Below are 5,798 nucleotides of genomic sequence, written 5' to 3' on the forward strand. Positions count from 1 at the left end.
TCTGCATTCCTGTAGCTCCAAAAGGAACTTCTGCAACAAAAGTTCTGATTCCAAATCCTACTGTCCATGGCTCATCGGGTTGGTTGGTCTCTGCAGCATGAAGGACTCTCTAGTGGCCCTTGGGTGCCACTGGGGTCACAGGGCTGTGGCGGGGTGGATTCATGTGGTTGTGGAGCTGCCATGGGGGAGAGAGAGGAAGCACAGGGATGGGAGGGCGCAGGGGCATGGGGCTGGGACACTACCACCAGGAGGCAGGGGGCAAGGCATGGGTGCTGCTGGGGGTTTATGCCACAGCAGGCCGTGGTGGGGTCACACGGCGGCAGTCCGCAGGGGTGGGGGTCACTCAGTGGCTGGCTGTCATTTCTCTGGGGTCACACAGCAGCCAGGGACAGTTGCTCCTTGGAGTCACGTGGCAGTTGATGGCAGTTGCTCCTCTGGGATACTGTGAGAGCTGGGGCCATTGGTTGCTCCTCTGGAGTCACATGGTGGCAAGGTTGCTCCCTACTTGCTCCTGGTGGGTGGGTTCCACAGTGGCTTGGCTGGTGTCTTTTGGCTGGGACTCAGCTTTCTGGGTCCCAGCTGTACCGGGTCCTGGCTGTGCCAGAGTCCGGCTGCGCATGGACAGTATTTTTTATATCGTCCCACAGCGTATCTTATCTACATTCATTAGTGTTCAAGGACCCAAATCTGTTCCTGAGTTGGTTTTTTAATTCAGAGTGGACAGACTCAAGATCAAGTTTTTATTTCTGTGGATATGATTTCACCATCTTTAACTTTCATTTGAACTTGCATGTGAGTAGTTGACGGTCTGTTCCACAATCACCTGACCTTATTTTCACTGCTGATATCTAATGTCTCCAACAATTCCTTCCACAGATGTATTGATTTGTTTCCTGTGCATACCATCAGGTGAAATCCACATGGATAGCCTGTATTTACGTTTCTTATAAAAGATACTTGCTATGAATAAATCACTGATTGTGTAGAATTCTATCATTCTATCCCCAGCCTCATTTCTGGCACCAAATTCATATTTTCCAACTACTGATCCTTCTTCCTGGTTCCCAGCTTTTGCATTCCAGTCATCCATTGTTATTTTTAATGCATGCCCCAACTTTATCAGGACAAAAACTTTGCAAATACATAAAACTTCAATAGCAACAAGTAGAAATACCAACAAAAATAGAAATGTTGAACTAACATGTAACCATCAACCTTTATGTCTGGAGAGAAAAATTAGAATATATTTCATGAGTAAACATTTTCATTATGGTAGAAAATTAATTTGTAATTTTAAATTTTTAAAAAATAAATCCACAACCACAGGTTTAATGGGGTTTTTTTTGAGCAAAATCTGAATCAGATATAATTAGCCACTTAATTTTTTTAAAAAGGATAAATTGATGAGTAGGAAACAGAGAACTCTCAAATTAAAATGGAGATAATGAAGTCAATCATTTCTTAAGTAGCAAAGATGTATGCATGTCACTGTCTGCTTGCCGGCAACTTAACAGCAACACCCTGATGGGCATAAGCACAATGGAAATACACTGTTCCAGGAGAGGATCAGAGAGTCAATCCAGCTCTATTTTATTGGGACTGCACTGCACTTCTATACAAACATGTAAATAGGAAGATAGGAGAGACAGACATGGAACATGTGGATTGGTTAGGAGAAACTCAGCCTCATGCAGACCACTCCCAGCTCAGCTCAACAGATGCAGCAGCCATCTTCCCAAGTGGCAAACTTTCTCAAGCCAGTACAGCCAAACACAGGGGAGCTTTCTCTACCCCATATTTAAAGGCTGTTGGAAGGCTTGCACTTATCTGGAACTTAGGTGATCTGTCCTGGCCAGAGGCCCTCCCTTCCTCCCCAGTATTCCCCAACATATACACAATTTTTACAAAGCTGGAGAGTTAACGTAGGAGCTCTGGTGGCCTAGCAGCAAGAAGCTTCTCTACAATCTCAAAGACACACAGTTTGGGTCCACCAGCTGCTCCATGGGAGAAGAATGGGTAATCTCTTGTGTGATTATCTGCCTCTGAAAACCTGCTGGAGGATCAGCTACATGTCAGTTCCGACTTGATGATACAGAACAACATAGAGTTAATGTGTCCTCCAAAGATTGTATAAGCATTTTGATTACACTAAAACAATGTTTTTATTATAGTACCTACCACTTTTTAACTATAACCATTTCATTTATATTGGTTTCACAATCAACACTCTTGGCACCAGCAGTAAGAAAACCAAAAGATGAATGGCACTGGGAAAGTCTGTTGTCAGGGACCTCTTTAGAATACCGAGGAGCAACATCAGTCTGGGGACTGAGGTGTGCCTGATACAGTCTATAGTCTTCTCAATCACTTGCTATGCATCAGAAAGCTGGACAATAAGGATGGTAGAAGGGTTGATGTCTTTGAGTTGTGGTGCTGGAGAAGAGTGTTGAACATATCCTGCACTAACAGGAAAACAAACAGATTTAACCTGGAAAGGATGAAACCATGCTTCTCTTTGGAAGCAAGGATTTTGAGACTTCCTTTCACATACTTTGGGCATGTGACCAGGAAGGACCAGTCCTTGGAAAGAACTATCATGCTTGGAGCACAGGAGAGGAAGACCCAGTATGAAATGGATTTACTCAGTGACTGGAGAAATTAAGTCTGTCAGAGATGATGAGATTGACTCTGGATAGTGCAGGGTTCGGAGCTAATGTACATTAGATCGCTATGAGTCACAGGTGACTCGATGGCACATAACAACAATACCACACAATGAATCAAGGTAGATCATGCAAACTGGTATGGAAGACAAAATAACTTTGTCATTGAGTTTATATCAACTCCATTTATGTTGAAATATAACTGAGTGCCATGAGATTTCCTCCTCATAAAAAAATAAAACTGACTTTATCACCAGGCCTTTCTTCTGAGGTCCCTTTGGGTGAAAGCCAACCTTCAACCTTTCAGCTAGTAACAAAGCAAGTAAACCCCTTACTCTACGCAAAGACTCTTGATTGAGTGCTGAATACCCTTTTAGAATTCTTTGGATCAAGTCCTGTGCCTTTAGGCAATCTCAATCAATTACTTCCCACAACTGGTTCTCTGATTTCTGTTAAGTAGTTCTTGTGCTGAGCTACAACCAGATCCAATTTCAGGATGTGTCAGACTATCAGATAAGATTTCCCAGGGCACTTTGAGCAAAACCTCTAAATTTCAGAGACCTCAAAGGCCTCTTTCATTTTATTAAATGTGGAAAATTTTTGGTACAATCCCTCTACCTCATATCCCTTCTTAGATACCCAAAAGGTTCCCAGAGATGTACTTCAGCTTCCTGATTTGTTCTCGGTGATCACATCTTCCATTAAATTCTCATTATCTGCCCTCACATCAGGCCAGTGATAGCTACACAATTCAGACTGTTAATTAAATCTAAGGTAAAAGCCTTAGTAACAAAGCCTGGTAATAAAGTTTGTTATTAAAAACCTCATTTGTAACTTATCTTTGTCATGAAGAGAGATATTTTTATATATACTTACATTCCAAAAGCCTTTTTTAATTAAAACATATTTGGGGGGCAGTTTTCTTTCCATTTTAAAGATGATGAGAAGTAGAAGACAATTTTAATTCTGCTTCAAGTATTCCTGTTTTAAATCAAACTAATTTTTCCACAGAATATTCTGTGGTATGCCCACTCTCAATACCCTTCATCCAGACATTTTCCTTTTGAAATTAATTCCAGTTTGTGAAATCTGAAAAGTGAAGACTATAAAGAATGTAATTTCATATTGGTGGTTTCTGTGGCTGGGTAAACATTATAAATGCTTTCATACTGGCATAGGGAATAATTCACTCCAAGTACAGTGGACATATGGTACCATGCTTTTATTAGCTAGGCCCAGTGCATAAAGGAAATACTAAGTAGATTTCATAGATCAATGTTTAAAAAAATTTTAAAAAAGAATACACTTTATACTATGTACTATATACAGGATAATCACTTGAATTACTGGCACAAGATTGGAACTCTTGTAATCTACGTACAAATTTAACTTCAATACAGAATTAGAAATTGAACTCATTGATAATCTCAGGATAGCCTATATTTGAATGTGTCACTACTAATAAATATCTTGAGCTAGTAAGGACTGTGAAAAGAGAGGATATACACTGTTAGTCATGCAGGATAATAAGTAGTAGATCTTCACCACCAGTCCAATAGGGAGTATCATGATAGACGGTAAAAGGATTGAAGTTGTTGGTGATTTGACTTGTATCCAAAATCAACACTCTAAGCACCAGTAATCAGGGAATCCAAAGATGAGTTACATTCAGAAAATCTACTGTCAAGGACCTCTTGAGAGTGATAAAGAGCAATGATGTCAGTCTAGAGACCAAGATGTGGCCAATCCACTCTGTGGTCTTCTCAATCGCTTGCTATGTATCAGAGAGCTGGACAATGAATAAGGATGACAGAAGAAGAATTTGAGTTGTAGCACTGGAGAAGAGTATTGAACATACCATGGACTTCCAAGAGAACAAATAGATCTGTCCTGGACAGGTTGAAACTAAGTTGCTCCCTTTTTGTTCTTATTTTGAACTATAAAGTGTCTTGTTTTATTTTTTCTGATTTATTTACAAAGTTCTAAAACATGGTTTTTCATACAAGATCCTTCTCATTTTCTTCACCCCCCCATCCATCAAAAACCCTGTGATTAACACTGCTCCCACCCATCCTCACCCCTCTGTTTCCACCCTCAGCTCCTCCCCTTGGATCCTCATACTAATTCTACAATAATAATTTTATACAGTATTTGTCCTTGTGGGACCGAGTTAGCTCACTCAGCATAATGGTCTTCAGTCCCTCCCATATTGGGTAGTAATTTACAAAATCATTGCTCCTACATGTTGTGTGATATTCCACTGTATGGACATAGCACAACTTCTCAATCCTTTCATTTGTGGTTGAAAATCTGGGCTGTTTCCAAATTCTTGCAATGATGAATAATGCTGCTATGAACATTGGTGTACAAGTCTCCGTTTGTGCCTCAGTCTCATTTTCTTGGGGTATATTCCAAGCAAAGGCATGTCTGGATCATATGGAATTTCTATGTGCAGTTTTTGAGGAAACACCAAACTGCCTTCCAGAATGATTGTACCATTGTACAAGCCCACCAACAAGGTAAAAGAGTTCTTATCTCACCACATCCTCACCAACATTTATTACTTGCTGTCCTGTTAAACTTTGCCACAGCTACTGGAGTGAGATGGTATATCATTGTGGTTTTGATTTGCAACTCCCTTACTGCCAGTGATTTGGAACATTTCTTCATGTGTCTGTTGGCCATTTGAATATCTTCCTCCATGAAAATTATTTCCATGTCCTTTTCCCATTTTGTAATCGAGTTATCAGTCTTTTTCTTTCTTTTTTTTCAGTCTTTTTCTTGTGGTGGTCCAGGAGTATTCGTTAAACTTTCATTTTGAGACTCTTCTGTGATGGTATTACCAAATGTTTGTATCCAGTTCATAGGTTTTTATTTCACACTGTTGAAAAGATTTTTTTAATTATTAAATTTTATTAATTTTAATGAACATTTACAGAAATTTTGGGTTTTCATTCATTCATTGTTGCACAATTTTCTCAACACTCCTCCCTAGTTCATTCTTCTTTTTCCCCCCTCTTGTAAGTCTGTTTTATTTGTCCAATTGCCACAGTGCTTGTCAAAGCCAGTTCTGATTAATCTCCTTTGTCAGTGTGTCCTTTGCCATTCCCTATCACTCCTCCCTGAGAGAGACTT

General features: G+C 40.0%; 1 pseudogene; it reads left to right on the forward strand.

The window, feature by feature from the left end:
* Positions 1–224: 224 nt before the first annotated feature.
* The window catches only part of LOC102865071, a 19,507-nt pseudogene continuing 13,933 nt past the window's right edge, over positions 225–5,798 (forward strand).

This window comes from Elephantulus edwardii, unplaced genomic scaffold, assembly GCF_000299155.1.
Source record: "Elephantulus edwardii isolate Elephantulus edwardi_28Jun2011 unplaced genomic scaffold, EleEdw1.0 scaffold00227, whole genome shotgun sequence".
Lineage (NCBI taxonomy): Eukaryota > Metazoa > Chordata > Mammalia > Macroscelidea > Macroscelididae > Elephantulus > Elephantulus edwardii.